This window comes from Bos taurus, unplaced genomic scaffold (assembly GCF_002263795.3).
Source record: "Bos taurus isolate L1 Dominette 01449 registration number 42190680 breed Hereford unplaced genomic scaffold, ARS-UCD2.0 Leftover_ScbfJmS_2311, whole genome shotgun sequence".
Taxonomy (NCBI): Eukaryota; Metazoa; Chordata; class Mammalia; order Artiodactyla; family Bovidae; genus Bos; species Bos taurus.
The window spans coordinates 1-21,009 of NW_020191388.1; the positions used below are offsets into that span (position 1 = coordinate 1).

Sequence of the window (21,009 nt, forward strand, 5' to 3'; positions counted from 1 at the left end):
CTGGGATCCAGACCAGAGTTAACCAGTTGACCAGTGACTAGTGACCATTGTGATAACTCACTGCAGCTCTAGATGAGGTCTTCTCATGGGGTCGAAGAAGTCCCTCTTTCTTTAATCTTTCATTAGTTCGCCATCAGTCATCATTGGGGTATCCTGCAGCCTTTTCCAAACACTCAAGCCAAACGTCCCTGTGATTTAACCAGACCCAGTTCAGTAGCAAGGACTGGCCAGCCACTCCCTCCTCTAAACACTCTGTCCCTCACCATCCACCCTCAAGAGGCAGCCAGCAATCCCTTGTTCCTGGCCTACACCTAACTATGCCCAACATATCCCAGCATTATGCTAGCTACTTGGCAAATATCTGGAAGAGTCAGACCCTAACCCTAGGTATACTTGGAGTTCAGGCCTAAAGCATCCTGCCTCACATATAGGCTAAGATGGAGAAGGTTCTTTGGCAATGACTGAATAGTCCTCAGACGGGCTTTAAGTGGCTCACACATAAAATGGCAATGGTGCAAGACTACAGGCATCTATCAGCCACCTATCAGATGTGAGATTAGGAATGGTCTGTGGAGGATCAGGGCTGGGGTAGAAAGTAGGTAGTAAGAATAGAGAAATATGAGTCCTACTTCTGGGCAGGGCATAGTGAGTTGTAGGCCATTTTCATGCTGCAGAATTCTTTTTAATTAAGAAAACCAAAGCAGATGTGTTACAAAGTCATATTTTACAAATCACTGGAGAAGAATAAAGATATCACCTCACACCAATGAGAATGGCGATCATCAAAAAGAACACAGATAATGAATGTTGGCGAGGATCTGGAACAAAAGGAACCCTGTACCACTATTTGTGGGAATGGTAAATGAGTGCGGCCGCTGTGAAAAAACAGCATTAGGGTTCTCCATAACTAAAAATAGGGACTACCATACAAGTCCAACAACTCCACTCCTGGGTATACATGCAAAAAAAAAAATCAAAAGATACAGCCCAATGTTCATAGCAGCTTTATTTATAATTGCCAAGATACGGAAGCAACCTAAGAAGATGTGGTATGTATATCAATACATATAATTGATATGTAAAAAGCTACTTTATGACTGAAAGCTACTCAGTCATAAAGAAAAAACAAAATTTCACCATTTGTGGCAACAAGAATGAACCTGAAGGCTATATGCTAAGTGAAATAAATCAGTCAAAGACAAACATTATATCACTTATAAGTGGAATCTAAAAAATAGAACCAATTGATGAATATAATAAAAAATAAGCAGACTCACAGATACAGAGAACAAACTAGTGATTACCAGCGGGGAGGTACAAACTATAGGTGTAAGACAGGCTCAAGGATGTACGCTGCCCCAACACAGGGAATTCAGCCAATATTTTGTAATAACTGTAAATGGAAAGGAACTTCTAAAAACTGTATTTAAAAAATCACTGGAGAGCTATAGAAGCAGAGAAGACTTAGACAAAACCAAATTACAGAAAGGGAAAGAGTCCTTCCCAGAAGAACTAAAATTGGGAACTGCTTTTTTCTCTGGGAGCAATTTTCTGAGTATGGACACATGGTGAGTGAGAATCAGGCTCCGTTTAGCAGAAGAAAGATACCCAAAGATAGGGAAACCAGCAGAGTTTCTAAGAGCCAATCTGGCTGGCATGACAGATTAAGTCTAGTGGAGTCCCAAAGGCATGGTGTTTTCCCTACAGGAGAGCTTAGAGAATATGACTCAGTCATAAAAAAAGGAGAAATCTTGCCATTTGTTGACAACACTGGTGGCTCTGGAAAGTACTGTGTTAAGTAAAACAAGTTAAAGAAAGACAAATGCCTCATGATCTTAGTTATATAATCTAAAAAACGAAACAGACAAATGAAACAAACAAAAACAGACTTAGAGATCATAGGACAAATGAGCGGTCGCCACGTGGAAAGAAGATCAGGGCCTGCAATTGCTTAAGTTCTTGAGGGTTGGGCTAGAAAGACAGAATGAGCTCACTAGGAGTCAAGAGTCTCACTGGAGGAAGAAGCCAACAGCAAACACAACAGGCTTTACCTGGAATCAGCTGAACCCAGAAGTAAACTAGGGCTCCTGGAGCTACAATCCAGCCCCAACCCAGCTCACTTCCTAACCGCACTGAGATGAAGAAGCGCTATGCAGAGGAAAGGCAACGCGCTGGAGGAAAATCATATCGGCTTCAGTCTTTGCAGTTTCTTTTCTACAAAGTTCAGGAAAGTTCAGCTTGATTTGGGTTGGGTTTTTGTTTGGTTTGGTTTCATGGAGTTTTTCTATACATGACATGTGAAAATGCAGGAAAATATAACCAATAATCAAAAGAAGAAATAGGCATTAGAATCAGACTCACAGATAATTCAGACATTGGAGTTAATAGGTAAATACTTTAAAACAACTGTTGTAAAAATGTTAAATAAATAAAGGAAAATATGAATAGAATGGAGGAAAAGAAGCAGAATTTCAACCATGAATCGACATTTGTAGAATAAATCAAATGAGTGTTGTAGAACTAAAAAATACAGTATCTGGATGGATTTAATAGCAGACTGCACATAAGAGACAAGATTAACGACTGGAAGGCAGGTCAGTAGAAAATAATCCAAATGGAATGCAGAGACAGGAAAAAAAATGTAAAAACAGAAGAGAGAATGAGAGACATGGACAACTATAAAATATACAAATTGATCAATAACATATGATCAATAAATACATAAATAGATATTCAAACCTCTACTCATCAGGGATTCAAATTAAAACCACAATAAAATGCCACTACATATTCACCAAAATGGCTAAAATTTAATGCAATGACGATATCAAGCAGTCACAAAGTTATGACTCAGTAAGAGCCGCTGTATGCAGCTGGTGAAAGAGTGAAAACTGGTGAGCACTTTGAAAGATAGTTTAAAGCATCTACTGACACTGAATGTGTATACTCTGTGGTTCAGCAATTCCATTATAAATACATATCTAACAGAAATGCATACACTTGTTCAAAAAAAAACCTGTATGAGGGTGTTCACAGCAGTGTTTGTTTTTAATAGCCTGCTGCTGCTACTGCTAAGTCGCTTCAGTCGTGTCCGACTCTGTGCGACCCCATAGATGGCAGCCCACCAGGCTCCCCTGTCCCCGGGATTCTCCAGGCAAGAACACTGGAGTGGTGATGTTTGGCAAAACTAATACAATTATGTAAAGTTTAAAAATAAAATAAAATTAAAACCAAAAAAAAAAAAAAGAACACTGGAGTGGGTTGCCATTTCCTTCTCCAATGCATGAAAGTGAAAAGTGAAAGTGAAGTCGCTCAGTCGTGTCCGACTCTTAGCGACCCCATGGACTGCAGCCCACCAGGCTCCTCCGTCCATGGGATTTTCCAGGCAAGAGTACTGGAGTGGGGTGCCATTGCCTTCTCCGTTTAATAGCCTACAATAGTCCTAATGCCCACCAACAATAGCACAGATAGATAAAGTACGGTATCAACAACAGAATACCACTCAGCAGGAAGAATGAATGAGCTGCTACAGTCAACGAATGGCTGAATGGCACAAACATATGGTGTTTGAGAGAAAGAAGCCAGACACAAAGGAGAAACTATCAAATGATTCCATTTAGACAAAGTTCAAAGCAAGACTAATATAAGCTTTGGATTTAGGAACCAGAACAGTGGTTACTTTTGGAAAGGTGTTGGTAGAGACAGTGGGTCAGGAGGTGAGGGAAGCCCTGAGTCCTGGTGATGTTCTGTTTCTTGATACAATGGTGGTTATACGGCTATACGTTTACCTCCTGAAAATTCACTAAGCTGAGAATACTTTTGGTTTGTGGGCTTTTCATTACATATGTTATAACCTCAAGAATTAAGTTTATTTTTAAAAGAGAATGGACTGTACCTTATCAGATATATGATCTGATATGCAAAGGCAAATAGTGTTGAGCAGATGAGAGAATGAGCGGATGGACAGACTGCTGAATGGACAATTGGACAGACTCACACCTTGTGATACTGTTTGAGGAAAGACAGCTGCTGTGGTCTGAAACTTCCACCCCATGGGATATGAGGTTTATGCCAGCTTGTGTTCTAACAGGGTCAGGGCCAGGAAGGGCCATGGGGCATGACTGAGCTTCAGCAGGACCGTCCGTACCAATGGCGTCACCAGAGAGTTTCCAAGCCTTGACGTCCCGGTCCTGGCCAGCACTTATAACCAGCTGGAGGCTGTCCACATATAGGATGTCTGCCACACTATCCAAATGGGCCTTCCAGCTAATCAGAAGCTGGGGTGGAATCAGGGAAATGGTCTGGCCGGCCTCCACCTACAGGGGACAGTGAAAGAGAATTAATTAAACTCCCAAGACGCTGGCTCAGCAGAGGGCACCCAGGGCTGGAGGTAGCAGAGGCTTCTGGAAGGAGCTGGGACATGGGCCACAGTTCTAGTTCTAGATACACCCCCACATGAACTTTCTGGTGACCTTATGTAAATCCAAGCACTTCTCTGGCCCTCACTGGTCCCTTCAGTAAAAATCATTTAAAAAAAAAAAAATGCATATTGTTGTATTGCTTGCGCCGCTTCCTGTGTACAGATTATTTCGTTTGCACATCAGAATAACCTTATGGGATGTGTATGAGTCTCACCACTGCAGAGAGGAGAGAAGTGAGAGTCAGAAACATTCAGTAATCAGCCCAGAACCACACAGCTAGAAAGTGATGGGGTTAGACAAGAACCCAGGTCTTTTTTTCAAGATATTTAGTTGGGCATCAGCATGGAATAGGGTGAGAAATGGAGTGATATATCACAATGTACTATGAAAGAATAAAATCCTACTTAATTGGAAAATGAGTGTAAATATCCAAGACTATTTTCAAATAAACAAAATTAATGAAGGAGGACATGTTTTATCATACTCGAGTATGTTACATCACAGTAATAAAAACTAGACAATGGAAGACAATATCTCAGAAACCAACCCAAATATATATTTAAAACGTTGATAACAAGAATGGTAGGAAATTGGTGGTAATAGAGAACAGGATTCAATCAACAGTGTTGGAATTCCTGATAAACTAAGTAGTGAAACTTAAATCATTGTCTTATATCTTATAAGTAAACACTAGAAGGGTTGAAGAATCCTTTTTAATGAAACCATAAAATATTGAAGAGAAAGAATGACTATTATCTCTGATTAGGAAGTGATAAGCGACAGGAAATATCACAATGGGAAGAAAAATTGACCACCAAAAAATACGTTGTAATTTAAAACTCATCATAAATTAAAAGGCAAATGACAACCTGGGGGGAGGGGATGCTTGTAATACATATGACAGGCAATGAGTTAATGTCTTTTAATATGTTTTAAGATGATTGTACATCATTTATAAAAGATGGTCACCACAAAAGAAAACTGGACCAAGGACATGAAGAGGTAATTCACAAAATATATATAGCCAATAAAATAAGGACAGATGTCAATATAAGCAAAGATATTTTCATAAAATCAAAAGAAACTGTTTATATCTAAAAATCAGTAAAAGTTTTTTTTTTTTCACTTTAAACATTTATTTATTGAATGCCTTCTCTATCTATCAGGGGGCGCTCACTCAGATAAATACTGTTAATGATAAAAACTTTATGCTGTCAAGGATAAAGCAAAACAAACTAATAAAGTGAAAACCTACATAAACTTTCTGGAATGCAGTACGGCAGTAGCATTAAAGGCCTTAGATTGACGTCCTTTTACATACTACTTCCTTGGGATAAATTACCAGATGTGTAGATAAACAATTACAAACAAAGATTCGTTAAAAAAAAACAAAACCAAAAAAGAATATTTGTCCTATTGTTTCTATAGCTTTTAAACACAGTTTTATTGAAATACAATTCACACACAACGTACCTATTTAAAGTGCTGGCTTCAGTGGCTTTTCATATATTCAGAGTTACAACCATCAAAATAAGCAATTTTAGATGGGTTATCACCAGTTGACCTATATTCTTGCCAATATTTGGCATTGCCTGTCATTTCAGTTTTAGTCATTCTGGTAGATAAGCAGTGATACCACCTTTGGGCTTTAATTTGCATTTTCCTGACAACTAAGGAAAAGGTGCTCAAATTCACTAGTCATCGGGAAATAGCCAGTGATTTCTGAACTACGTAGATGCATTATCTGGGCTTCCCAACATGGCCTTATTGGTAAAGAACCCGCCAGGAGACAAAAAGACACGTGGGTTCGATCCCTGGGTTGAGAAGATCCCCTGCAGGAGGGCATGGCAACCCACTCCAGTATTCTTGCCTAAAAAAATCCCAAGGACAGAGAAACCTGGCAGGCTACGTCCATAGAGTCACAAAGACTGGGACACGACTGAAGCGACTTAGCACACACGCAAATGCATTACCTACTCAAGAAAATACATAAATATTTGCATTACTTTTTAAAGGAATTTATGACCTCAGGGCCTTCATTGCAAAGATCAAAGCCCATGGAAGGTATGCATATGTGTGTACGTGTATACATGTGTGTGCACGTGAGTGTGTTTGGTGTGTGCATACTTATGTTTCACTGGTTAATAGTGACTTCTGGTGAGCAGAAAACCTTTTCCACATCAATCAGACAACCTTCGACAGAAAACATGGAAGATTCCGAATCTCAGTGTGGGAACCATGGTCCCAACTCATTGGCGGGGCTCAGAGGCACTTTTCTCAGCAATTGCCCAGTAATCATCCTACCTTCTTCTCCTCCGGGGGACTGTAGTTTGGGAGGCTGACCTGAATCCGTTCAGAAATTAAGAACCGAAACTTGTTGATCTCACTAGGATGGTTTGTCTGCTTGTCAGAATGTGCACAGTAATCCTTGATGTCCCAGATCTAGACACAAAGCATGGATTAGTAGCCCAGCACTCCCTGACCCCCAACACCGACTCACTCTGAGGGTCCCCCCCAGACCATTTCTCTTCACCGCAGGGGGCTGGTTCTTACCCACACCGCCAAGGGGACCACGGCATCTTCTAGGCCAGACCTTTAGCTAGCATACAGGGAGAGTGTGACAGACCCAGTGATGGGACATTCACACCCCACATCACCACAAAGCACAAATCAGCTCCTGAGACAGCTGATCACAGATCAGATGCCACAGCTGGGGGTGAGGGAGCAGCAGGAAGAGAATTCTAAAGCACAGGACCCACAGGAAGTCTTCTGGGCGGGCGACCCCCTGACCAAGCCCTCCTTCACTTCCCTGGGCCCACGAGGGCAGGAGAGGACTCTGAGGGAACCCACCCCACCACCCACTGTGTTACAAGTGAATCGAGTGCCCAGAGGACATAGGGATGGGGCGAGGACCACCGATGGCAAAGAGGAGGCCAGAGCATGGCTTCAGGCCAGCCCCTCGATCCCAGGGCCAGTTCTTCCTCACCTTGATGCACCCTTTGCAATCCCCTGTGACAAGAATCCAGTCATTTTGATCCGTGGCCATGGCACCCACAACCACGTCCCCCTCGTCTACAGAGTCCACAGGGAACTTGCCCAGCAGGGCCTCCGCTCCCATGGATGGACCAGGCATAGATGTAACCGTCCATGCAGCTGCTCAGCAAGGCAGCCGAGTGTGGCAGGCGAGGCCTGGTCTGTAAGAAGATTATCTGTGCGAGAGAGGCGAACCCGCTCAGGGTGCTGGGAGCCAGAGCTCCCCTGTGGCACAGTGCTGAGACGCCTGGGCAAGGAGCCACACCCACCTGGTCCCCCAGTTTCCTAGACGCCCAGTGAGAACAGTGATGGAATACCACCTTACCTACCCAGTTGGTGACTAGGAACGTTTGGCCAGACTATGAGCTCCCCAAGGACTGGGATTTGTATCTTTTTTGTTCATGACTTTATCCCATATGACACTGCCTGACACATCATAATAGATCAATGAACGGCTACCGAATAAAGACAGGAATACCAGACCACCTGACCTGCCTCTTGAGAAATTTATATGCAGGTCAGGAAGCAACAGTTAGAACTGGACATGGAACAACAGACTGGTTCCAAATAGGAAAAGGAGTACATCAAGGCTGTATGTTGTCACCCTGCTCATTTAACTTATATGCAGAGTACATCATGAGAAATGCTGGACTGGAAGGAACACAAGCTGGAATCAAGATTGCCGGGAGAAATATCAATAACCTCAGATATGCAGATGACACCACCCTTATGGCAGAAAGTGCTGCTGCTGCTGCTGCTAAGTCGCTTTAGTCGTGTCCGACTCTGTGCGACCCCATAGACGGCAGCCCACCAGGCTTCCCCGTCCCTGGGATTCTCCAGGCAAGAGTACTGGAGTGGGGTGCCATTGCCTTCTCCATGGCAGAAAGTGAAGAGGAACTAAAAAGCCTCTTGATGAAAGTGAAAGTGGGGAGTGAAAAAGTTGGCTTAAAGCTCAAACATTCAGAAAACGAAGATCATGGCATCCGGTCCCATCACTTCATGGGAAATAGATGGGGAAACAGTGGAAACAGTGTCAGACTTTATTTTTTGGGGCTCCAAAATCACTGCAGATGGTGACTGCAGCCATGAAATTAAAAGATGCTTTCTCCTTGGAAGGAAAATTATGACCAACAAGATAGCATATTCAAAAGCAAAGACATTACTTTGCCAACAAAAGTTCGTCTAGTCAAGGCTATGGTTTTTCCTGTGGTCATGTATGGATGTGAGAGTTGGACTGTGAAGAAGGCTGAGTGCCGAAGAATTGATGCTTTTGAACTGTGGTGTTGGAGAAGACTGTTGAGAGTCCCTTGGACTGCAAGGAGATCCAACCAGTCCATTCTGAAGGAGATCAGCCCTGGGATTTCTTTGCAAGGAATGATGCTAAAGCTGAAACTCCAGTACTTTGGCCACCTCATGCAAAGAGTTGACTCATTGGAAAAGACTCTGATGCTGGGAGGGATTGGAGGCAGGAGGAGAAGGGGACGACAGAGGATGAGATGGCTGGATGGCATCACTGACTCGATGGACGTGAGTCTGGGTGAACTCCGGGAGTTGGTAATGGACAGGGAGGCCTGGTGTGCTGCGATTCATGGGGTCACAAAGAGTCGGACACGACTGAGCAACTGAACTGAACTGAAGGCTCAAACAAGATTTTTCTAAAGACCTGTACTCAACTCAGAATGATGCAGAAAACAAACTCGTTCCCCTTGATATATTTGTACAGTGAGATGCCAGGGTTCTGTCCCTAGTCCGGGAAGATTTTACATGCCGTGAAGCAACTCAGCCACATGCCACAACCACTCAGCCCGCGCTCTAGTCCCCAGGAGTTGGAACCACTGAAGCTGCGTGCCCTAGAGCCCACGCTATGCAACAAGAGAAGCCTACGCAGTGAGAAGCCTGTGCACCTCACCCAAGAGTAGCCTCTGCTTACTGCATCTAGAGAAAGGCCTGTGCACAGCAATGGAGACCCAGAGCAACCAAAAATAAAACTAATTAACTAATTAAAAAAAAGTTAAAACCTCAATGTGACACCCTGAAGGCTGATGAGGTGAAAATATCTCCAAGACACAACAGGCAAAGGATTCATTTCCAGAACATATAGACAGCTCCAAGAAATTAACACAAAAAAGAATGGAAAAGGATATGAATATGCATTTATTCCACTGAAGAAATGCAACTGTCTAACAAAAAATACAAAAAGCTCAACATCACAAATAACCAAAGAAATATCAAAAGACAATATTTTCCACCTACCAGACTGGCAGAAATGAAGACAAGGCTGATGTCTAGGACTGGCTTAGTGTGAGGACAAAGGCAGACTCATGTACTATTAAAGAAATGTAGATTTAAGAAAATAATTTTTTAACCTAACAAAGGAATAAGCTGAAAATCACTAGGGAGAAAACATATCCATAATATAGTATAGTTAAATTTTAAAAGCAAATGCACGTAGCTATATAATTTAACATCACTCCCCTAAAAAAAAAAGACAAAGCTAAACCAACCTTTTCATAGTGATTGCGACCACTGTTGGGGGATGAGACGGAGTACACAGTGAGAAACATGGACCTTTTATTTTTTGCTTTACACATATTTCTATTTTTTAACCAATACTACTTTTTTTAAGTTTTGGAGGGTTTTTTAAGCCATGTTTTTAAAAACAGAGGGAAAGCACATTCAGAACCTGAAGGAGAGAAGTCCAGCCACTGGTAGCTCTCTGCTCCATTCCACAGGACCCGTCCCACAGGACACTGCTCCCCTGTTCTTGAGTCCCAGAAACTGGGCCATGGAGCAGCCCTGCTGCAACCTACAGCTATTAATTATATTCTCATTGGGCTTCATGGTAGGAGCCTAGGGGACCCATATGAATTACCCTATTATTTCAGATTAAACCTGGAAGGGGCCTTAGAGGTCACCTTACCCAGGGGTGACAGCAGAGGGAGACGTGTCCAAGCTCAGAAAGGGGGAAGGTACAGGAGGAGGAAGAACAGAGATAAACCCAATCCCCACTCACGCATCACGCAAATTCAGGAGGGCACTTCACCAGTGGGTTCTGAACATGCCTCATCTCCTACCTCCCAGTCCAGGAAGGAACACTGCTCCCCTCCCTAGACAGCCCCACACACTGGGGACACCCCCAAAATGGCAGCCCTGTAGCCAAGATCCTGAGCACTGCCATCACGTCCAACAGGCTTCTCCAGGTCCTGGGGAGAACGAGGCTGGGCTCCCAGACCCCCAGGTGCCACATCTCCAGTTCTGCATCCAACTGTCCAGCCCCTGGCTCACAACCCAGCCCCTGCCTGAACATGGCCAACCTTCTCCACCGATGCATTGGACTGCAGCAACAGCTTCTTCTGGAAGTCTGCTTTTTTCCTTTCAGCCTCTTTGAGAGTTGAGTGTCTGTCAAGGGATAATCTTGACTGACTGAGGCTGCTAGCACTGAGAGGTTTCTGGAAAAAAAAAAAAAAAATGGGCCTCCCAGTTCAGCTTGAGACAATCTCTGGGGAACAGAGACAGAGGCAAATGCTGAAAGAGTGGACACCTCCCCCTAAAAGATACAGCTGGGTGTTCAAAGGATCCTGGGCATAAAGACACTCCAACGCTGGAGAATCTCAGGTTTAAGTTACCGGCAGCTTCTGCTTTCAGGGCAGAGAGCACAGTTGGCTTCTGGGGAAGCCCCCTCCTTCATCCTGGGAAAGACACTCTGGCTAGAGGTGAGGATCAAGGGCTGTGTATGTAGTTATACAACCCTGACACTTTCAAGGATGGTCTGAGAGCCTCAGAGTGACAGGTGTGCATGTATCCAGCAGTTATGTGGGTTGGAGTTCAGACTGCCCTGTGCCTCACAAGCTCTCTGTGTCTGGGAAGGTGGGGTTTCTCACTGAGGCCCAGCTCTCCAGAATGGGAATTAGACTGCAGGTGCTGAGACAATCTGACTGGTCCCTCAAGCCTCTCACTGGAGATAACGGTCTTCATGGCTGAGGGTCAGAGGCCAATGCACGCTGAGTCAGCAGGGAGACAGTAGATACCCCCTGCTCTTCTTCCAACTCCCCCGCTCCAGAACAGGGCTGTCAGACAGCCTGGGGAGGTTAACCTGGGGCAGAGGCCAGGACTCAGAGGAGGAGGGGAAGTGGGTGGCTGCTTGGGCTTCAGACCCCCACAGCTCGTTCTCTGGGGCAGGAGGCATGGTGGCTCATCTTGCCTGGGTGATGGGAGCCCAAGGACAGAGAAAGGCTTGAACTTCAGCTGTACCCTTGACCCTCGAGCCTGCAGACACTAGGTCTGTACTGGCCGTGCTCTGGAAGAGACTGGGCCAGGCCCGAGGGCAGCAATGGGCCTAATCGGAAGGGACCCCACCAGGCCTGGCCAAGGCGCCTCCTCGGTGGTGGGGACATGGGGCGGCCACCTTCAGGGGCACCGGCTTGGCCGGCTCCTTGTCTCTGGGGTGTCTCATCACTGGAGGCGCCGACATCAGGTTCCGTCGCAGGTTGGCATCGACCCATGGCCCTCGTGCGAAGGCCTGGGGGCTGTAGGTGCAGTTTGTAAGCCACTTCTCCTGCTCGATGCAGGGCTTGCTGGGCCTGTGGCTATCGAACACACAGTCGTTTCAATCCTTTCACCTGTGCGTGGGAGGGAGTCCATGAGGCATTGCAGCGTCCCGGTTGGAAGGGGGCCTCCCTGCCCAATGCCAACACCACGGGGCCCTCCGGGTGCGTTGGGCTTGCTTCCCAGAAACCCTGTAACCTGACGGCATTGAACCCAAAGCTTAGAAGCCTGTCCCGGGGGACCCACAGGCAGGGACAGCGTTCCAGGAAGGACTCGGTCTCCCCAAACTGTAAGTGGACAGTGCTTCCCAAGTATTTTTGAAGTAGTTTTTAGTCTGAAGGGAATCCAAAGTGTAAAATAGACAAAAGCTGAAGTGTCCTGGAGAAGCTGCTGTAATAGCCTCTAAGCCTCTCTCCACAAGTTTGGAAAACTACTGGACAGGGTGACCCCGAAGGCCCCTTCCAGCTTATCCACAAGATACAGTCATTCAGAGACTGTGGGGGCTTCCCAAGTCCTACCAAGAGCCCAGTGAGCCCAGAGCAGTAATCTTGTAGCGATGGGTCAATGTGAGCCACCTTCAAGAGAGCAGTTAATCTCCTCGGGAGACTAGGATTTGAGCCACAAGAGCTCTGGAGTCAGACAGCCTGGATTTGGATCTATTACTTGATGGCTGTGTGACTCAGGAGATACTTAAGTCTCTGTGCCTGTTTCCTCCATGGTGTCAAATGAGAATTAATTATAAGGAACTACCACCTACCTCCCTAGCTCCCAAACTCCTTCAGAACAAGTCACCATCACTCCCTTCCACTCCCAGGTGTCCCTGACCCACTCCCCAGCCCTAATGGTTCTGGCCACAGCTAAGGGAGCACGAAGAAGAAGCATGCTTCTGGCTGACTGTACCCTCTTGGCAGCAAGGGCAAGGGGCTCTGAGAGGCGTTGAAATTGAGGATGGGCCTGAAGTGCCGACGTTCCAGACAGGATGTCCCCGTTGTAGGAGGAGGGTGGCGATGAACTGGTTCTGGTACTTGGCCCATGCTCAGGACATCCTCCGTGTGAAGGTCTGCCAGTGGTGGCATAAGAGCACCGGCTTGATCTTGTGGAACCTGCACACGTGCCCGGAGGCAGGAGGGTGGAGCGCTCAGCCTTATTGGTATCCTGGGAGAAGAACATCCAAGCCTCTGGGATTCCAAGCTCTGACCAGAGGAGGACCCCTCCAGAGGAGGCGTAGAGCAGAGTTGGAGTTCTGCCCGGCTGACTGCATAACTGAGCATCTGCTATGTGCCTGCTGTAAAGGCCTGGTCCTAGGGGCTTCACATACACTAATCTTACAGATTCGCCCCCTTCAGACACCTGAGCAAGACCTCAGGCTGAAAGAAGGGGAAATCATGACCCTAGAAAGGCTCTCTGAAGAGGACGGGCCCCTGCACTTGCTATTCCTCTGCCTATAATGTCGCTCCTGTCCCAGCCCCTCATGCTTCTCTAAGACCTCTCCTGCTCACTCTTCAGATCCCACTCCACTCATGACACCTCAGATGACCCTTTTCTGATGGCCCCTGACACTAGATCAGAATTTTTGTCCCCCCCTCCCCATAGAAACCTGTATTGTTTTTTTCATAGCACTGAACAGACTATCATTATAAATTAAGTTATTTGATTAGTGTCTGAGTTCCAGGAGGATGGAGACTTCATGTTCTTGCTTAATATCCATTCCCAGCACCTAGTACAAAGCCTGTTGGCCTCATGGAGTGAATGAATAAGTGGACAGATGAGAGGACGAAGCAAGTTAAACCTCACCCTGCACTAATTTCCTGGCTTGGTGTTCCAGCCGCCAGCAACGTTAGGGATGGAGGAGCCCATCTTAAGTTAAAGAGAGAAGGGCCAGCTGCCGTCACCCGCCCACGTGCGCCCCTGGCCGCTGGCAGTGATTTCCGCGCTCAGGCATGTCCGACTCTTTGCAACCCTGTGGACTGTAGCCCGCCAGGCTCCTCTGTCCATGGAATTCCTCCAGGCGAGAATACTGGAGTGGGTTGCCATTCCTTCTCCAGAGGATCTTTCCCATCCAGGGATTGAACTCAGGTCTCCTACGTTGCAGGCAGATTCTTTACTGTCTGAGCCAAATCAGGGAAGCCCTGCACCCTGGCTACTCACGTGTAATAAGTGATTCTCTTACTCCATCCAGTCGTGTAGAACACTTGTTCATGTGGACAATCCCACTAATCTATTGAAGAGGAAAGGAAACAGAACACTAAGGCACCTCAGAGAAAATGGCCCCAGGCCCCAAATGTCTCCTAACCATACCAAGCAGGAAATCCAAACTCTCCATGATAATGAGACTTCCCCTAGCGGTGAAACCACTATATTTTTTTCAGAGTGCTCTCACATCCCATTATCCATGTGATGGACCTGGAGGTGGCAGATTGGGTAAGTGTCCATGTCCATCTCACAGGGGACAGGAAGGGAAGCCAAGGTCAAGCCTGGCTAAGGTCACACAACTGAGTCATAGGATCTGGACCAGTCCTAATCCCTGGCTTCTTGGCCAAGTGCTCCTTCTGAGTTTCTTAAAGAACTGTTGTCACAAGTTTGTAACAGGCTCAAGTCCCAAAGAGGAACTGCTGGCTTTGCACTTTGCCACAGCCACAGATCTTCCTCACAACCCTGGCAGGCATTTCCCAAACAGGGTATGGGTGGCTCTGAATCACAGGACCCCACTGCCAACAATGCCACCTAAAGCCCTAAGATGTAGGCGCCTGTGTGCTCACTCGCTCAGTCGTGTCTCTTTGCGATGCTATGGACTGCAGCCCACCAGGCTCCTCTGTCCGTGAAATCCCCAAGCAAAAATACTGGAGCAGTTTGCCATTTTCTATTTCAGGGGATCTTCCTGACCCAGGATCAAACCCACTAACTCAGGACCTCCTGAGTCTCCTGCATTGGCAGGTGGATTCCTTACCACCGGAGCCACCTGGGAAAATCCTCCCAAGATATAAGATGAGAAGTGCTAACACACTAAAAGAGCAAGAGTAGCTGACATCTGAAGAACATTTGTGGAGGACAGGCCCTATTATCTATCTTCATTTTATTGATTAAGATTTTTTTTATGTGGACCATTTTTTGTCTTTATTGAATTTGTTACCATATTGCTTTTGTTTTATGTGTTGGTTTTCTTTGGCCTCAAGGCATGTGGGATCTTGGCTCCCCAACCAAGGATCAAACCTCCACCCCCTGCAATGGAAGGTGAAGTCTTAACCACTAGACCTTCAGGGAAGTCTCAACTAGCTTCATTTTATGCACAAAGGCTCAGGGAGGCAAAAGCCAGGGAGTCTGTGTGCACAGCCTTTCAGGGAGACGTGAAAAATAGCACGTGCTGGGGTCACAGGAGCTGTGAGGGCCCCCAGGCCCCAGATGATGGGCCAGACTGACCTCTAACTGGTCCGCTTTGGGGAAGGTCAGCAGGCATTCGCCAACGCTGTAGTTCCACATCTTCACGGTGCCATCACGCAGACCCGTGAGCAGGCACCCCTCTGACTCATCCAGGGACATGGCGGTCAGCTCCACTTGCTGGTCACCCGTCACTGAGAACTCCATCAGCCTCCTGCCCGTCACGACCTCCCACACACTCACCATGCCGCTCAGACAGCCGCTCACCACCTGTGGGGGAGCACACAGCCGGGGCTCCTGGGGAGGGGAAGGCCCCCACTCCCAAGGGCAGCCGCCAGCTGGCATGACTGCTGATAGCCCAGCCACCACTCAGTGTACCGAGAAGACAGACACTCTGGGCCCTCCTGCTGCAGGACAACCCACTCTCGAAAACAGGCCTTCCTCTGCCCTGTGCAAACTGGCACAGTTTTTTAGAAGGAACCGCTTTGGTGAAATCCCCTTTAACTCTGAAATGGAATTTATCAGAATCTTTCCAGAGAAAATCATACTGAATCCAGAAAAGACACTTACCGAAAAAGCATTAACATGGAGGATAGGAAAAAAAAACAAGAAATACACTAATGGTCCCCTAAGCAGGGAAATGTTGGTTAAAGATAGGTCACCCCACCTGAAGCAACATCACGACTGTGACGATGAAACAGCAACAGGGGATGTTCCTTCAGACTAACCTTCCCATTGAGAACATCTAGAAAAGCTAGATAAGGGGGGTTTTTTTAAAACTGGTTAAGGGCATTGAGGAGCCCTAAGGTATGAGTGGTGGTGCCAGGAGCCAGAACGAGAGGGAAACCCAAAGAGGTAAGTGCTGGCCTCCACCGCCAAGGCCATGTTGCAGCAGACAGAGCCGCCCTACCCAGAGCCCCAGCCAGGAAATGGGTACCAGTAAGAGGGGGCAGAGGGCCCAGGAGCCCCTGCTGTCCCCACACTTCAGAATCTACATGCTAGTTGCTCTGCCCAATGCAGAGGTCTCTGCTCAGGACCACAGCCTGGGCCTCCCTCCCCTTCCATAACAAAGCTGAACCACGGTTTCCCTGGAAATGACCTCCAGGGGCAACACCCACCCCAGGATCCTCAAAGAGCAGCCCACACCCCGTGTTCCATCACACACAGCGGAAAGAAGGCTGCCCAGAGCTGACCTGGGGTGGTAGCCAGGGGCACACAGGCTCAGAGGAGTTTGGTGACCCAGTGGCCACTTGGTGGAGCTCCGGTCTCCCCCAGGGCAACCCTTGTGCAAGACAGCTGCTCGCCAACCTCCCGCTGCCCGTACCACCACCCAAGCTCTGAGAGTCCTGCCCCACGCCGCCCCTGTGCCTGCTGCCAGCCCTAGAGATAAGCTGCTGCCCACTGACCTGCTTGAAAACCTTGCTGTAGAGGACGGCACACAGGGGCGTGCTGTAAGTCGTGGTCTTCTCCTCTGCTCTCCAGGCCCCTGCGTCTCCAGGTACCCTTTCAGGATTCCAATCTGTAGGGGAGGAGGTGCAGACAGTTGGACAGTCAGAAGGGCCCGCTGTCAGTGACTGGCCCCAGGGAGAAACTTCCAGTAAACCAAGACACCAAGACATCCTCAACCGCATGCAGGCTTACTGACAGCTCACCCCAAATCCATGCCCCCACTTCCTGAGATCAGAGCTTCCAAACCCTAGAGCTCCTACAACCCCAAAGCACAAATCCAAGTCCCTTTTATAACTTCTGAAAAGCATAAGGCCTCGATCTGGTGTTCCCTCCTCCAGGAAGCCTTCCCTGACTGCCTTAGCCTCCAGCCAGGCTCGGGATCCTTTCTCTGTGCTCCATGAGGCACCCAGCACACATCTACATATAATGCACAGCATTTTCTATTAAAATTATCTGTTATGCTACTCCCCATGAGTTCCTTGAGGGATGGGCCAGTGCCTAATTAATATACTCTCTGCTTTGAAATGAAATTCAAAGGTCTGTTGAATTCAACAAGCGCTGACAGCCGTCCTGACACTCAGCAGAGGGGAAGGAACCCACCAACTCCCTTCTCAGGACACCTGCCATCTGGGAGAGTCAGCCAATGGCACAAGGACACTGAGTGTGTCAGCTGGCCAACAGAGGGAAGAAGAGCCATGTAGGGCTACCACTTCCTCTCAACCACAGGTGACACCCTCGTCTCCCTTTCTGGATCGAACCTCTTCTACTGGCTGCCAAGCATCCCTATAGCCCCCTAACTTCCATCTTGTCACATCGCTGCCCCCCTCCCCGCACCGGCACCATGGACAGTCAGCCCTTTGTGCTTCTCCCAGGATGTCCCACCCTGAGGGGTTCAGGGCAGACCTCACATGGGCACCAGCTGCGTCACGGCTCACAGGCAGGCTTCACGGCAGGTCCCCCCAGGTTCTCTCCTTCACAGGGACTGCTCGGGTGTGGGTGTGGGCCCTGCCCTCCTGGGGTTCATGATTTGGCAGGAAAGACAGTCATGTAACCATGACAGGACAGAGTCATAAGGGCTGTGATCCAGGCCAGGCAAAGGAGCTTGGAGTGAAGGCTTCTAACCTAGCCTGGGGTCAAGGCAGGCTTCCAGAAGGAAGGACTGGAGGAGGCAAAGGTCAAGAGAGCAGCAAGAGCAACATAGAGGGTGACCACTGGGGGCCTAGAAGCAGTCCTCCAGGAATTCGCAGGGGATAGCACTTTGAGGGCCAGGCCACAGAGCCCAGCAGCTTTGTCCTCATGGCATAAAGCAGTCTCGGTCAGGACAGGATGTGACCACCCTCGGTGTCCCGTGGGTCAGCAGACCATGGCCCTCCCCTCCTCGTGCAGCCATGGCCCGCCTCCCTCCCGCACAGCACTCACTGAATAGGTGCTGCAGATGAGCGAGTTGTCCTCTTTGTGGAAGTAGATGCTGGTGATGGGGCAATGTCCCAGGGCAAATGCTTCCCGCAGAAGGACTGAAGACACTGGTAGTCTTGCATGTCCCACACGCGAATATTCTGGGGGTGGGAAATCAGCAGAGAGGTCAAGAGTGGGTTCTCAGGGATGCGGCTGGCCCGAGGCCTGGGGGTGCTCCTGGGAGCACAGCCACCATGCTGTCACTGCCACAGACCACAAGCCCATGACAGAGACACCGTGCGTGTATGCTTGGTCGCTCAGTCATGTCTGACTCTGTGCGACCCCATGGACTGTAGCCTGCCAGGCTCCTCTGTCCATTGGATTTCCCAGGCAAGAATACTGGAGTGGATTGCCATGCCTTCCTCTGTGGGACCTTCCCTATCTAGGGATCAAACCCACATCCCTTACATCTTCTGCATTGGCAGGCAGGCTCTTTACCACTAGCTCCACCTGGGAAGCCCAGAGACATCGTTCAGTTCAGGTTCAGTTCAGTAGCTCAGTCAAGTCCAACTCTTTGTGACCCCATGCATTGCAGCATGCCAGGCCTCCCTGTCCATCACCAACTCCCGAAGTTTACTCAAACTCCTGTCCATCGAGCCAGTGATGCAATCCAACCATCTCATCCTCTGTTGTCCCCTTCTCCTCCCACCTTCAATCTTTCCCAGCATCAGGGTCTTTTCCAATGAGTCAGTTCTTTGCATCAGGTGGCCAAAGTATTGGAGTTTCAGCTTCAGCATCAGTCCTTATTCAGGACTGCATATTCAGGACTGATTTTCTTTAGGATGAACTGGTTGGATCTCCTTGCAGTCCAAGGGACTCTCAAGAGTCCTCTCCAACACCACAGTTCAAAAGCATCAATTCTTCGGGGCTCAGCTTTCTTTACAGTCCAACTCTCACATCCATACATGACTACTGGAAAAACCGTAGCTTTGACTAGACGGACCTTTGTTGGAAAGTAATGTCTCTGCTTTTTAATACGCTGTCTAGATTGGTCATAACTTTCTTCCAAGAATCAAGCATCTTTAATTTCATGGCTGCAGTCACCATCTGCAGTGATTTTGGAGGCCCCCCAAAAAAGAAGTCTGTCACTCTTTCCCCATCCATTTGCCATGAAGTGATGTGATCAGCTGCCATGATCTTAGTTTTCTGAATGTTGAGTTTTCTGAATGTTGAGCACCTCACGTGGGGCCTGCCATGGAGAAGATGATAAATAAGTATTTGTCGAATAAATAAGTGAATGTATATTTATTTACTTTGTTTGCAGGTACATGACACTTAGGATGTGCCTGGAAATATTGTAAGGATTTTATGCACATGAAACTCATTGAAATTTTTTTTAACATGCCATTTATCCCACTAGACTATTTGTTCCTTGAGGACAGATTAACTCTTAACTGCTTATTTATGATTTAGATGAGGCCACCATCACCATAACCAAACCGGACAAAGATCCCCAAAAAAAGAAAACTACAGACCAATATCACTGATGAACATAGATGCAAAAATCCTTAACAAAATTCTAGCAATCAGAATCCAACAACACATTAAAAAGACCATACACCATGACCAAGTGGGCTTTATCCAGGGATGCAAGGATTCTTCAATATCCGCAAATCAATCAATGTAATACACCACATTAACAAATGGAAAAATAAAACCATATGATTATCTCAATAGATGCAGAGAAAGCCTGACAAAATTCAACATCCATTTATGATAAAAACTCTCCAGAAAGCAGGAATAGAAGGAACATACCTCAACATAATAAAAGCTATATATGACAAACACACAGCAAACATTATCCTCAATGGTGAAAAATTGAAAGCATTTCCTCTAAAGTCAGGAACAAGACAAGGGTGCCCACTTTCACCATTACTATTCAACATAGTTTTGAAAGTTTTGGCCACAGCAATCAGAGCAGAAAAAAGAAATAAAAGGAATCCAAATTGGAAAAGAAGAAGGAAAACTCTCACTGTTTGCAGATGTCATGATCCTCTACATAGAAAACCCTAAAGACTCCACCAGAAAATTCCTAGAACTAATCAATGATTATAGTAAAGCTGCAGGATATAAAATCAACACATAGAAATCCCTTGCATTCTTATACACTAATAATGAGAAAATAGAAAGAGAAATTAAGGAAACAATTCCATTCACCATTGCACGGAAAGAATAAAATACTTAGGAATATATCTACTGAAAGAAACTAAAGACCTATATATAGAAAACTATAAAACACTGGTGAAAGAAATCAAAAAGGACACTAATAGATGGAGAAATATACCATGTTCATGGATTGGAAGAATCAATATAGTGAAAATGAGTATACTACCCAAAGGAATTATAGATTCAATGCAATCCTTATCAAGCTACCAATGGTATTCTTCACAGAGCTAGAACAAATAATTTCACAATTTGTATGGAAATATAAAAAACCTCGAATAGCCAAAGCTATCTTGAGAAAGAAGAATGGAACTGGAGGAATCAACCTGCCTGACTTCAGGCTCTACTACAAAGCCACAGTCATCAAGACAGTATGATACTGGCACAAAGACAGAAATATAGATCAATGGAACAAAATAGAAAGCCCAGAGATAAATCCACGCACATATGGACACCTTATCTTTGACAAAGGAGGCAAGAATATACAATGGATTAAAGACAATCTCTTTAACAAGTGGTGCTTTGAAAACTGGTCAACCACTTGTAAAAGAATGAAACTAGACCACTT

The 21,009-nt window shown here is 46.7% G+C and overlaps 1 pseudogene; it reads right to left on the bottom strand.

Annotated features, from left to right (window-relative positions):
* Positions 1-104: 104 nt before the first annotated feature.
* On the bottom strand, positions 105-18,478 carry LOC107133077 (uncharacterized; annotated as a pseudogene).
* Between the last annotated feature and the right edge of the window lie 2,531 nt (positions 18,479-21,009).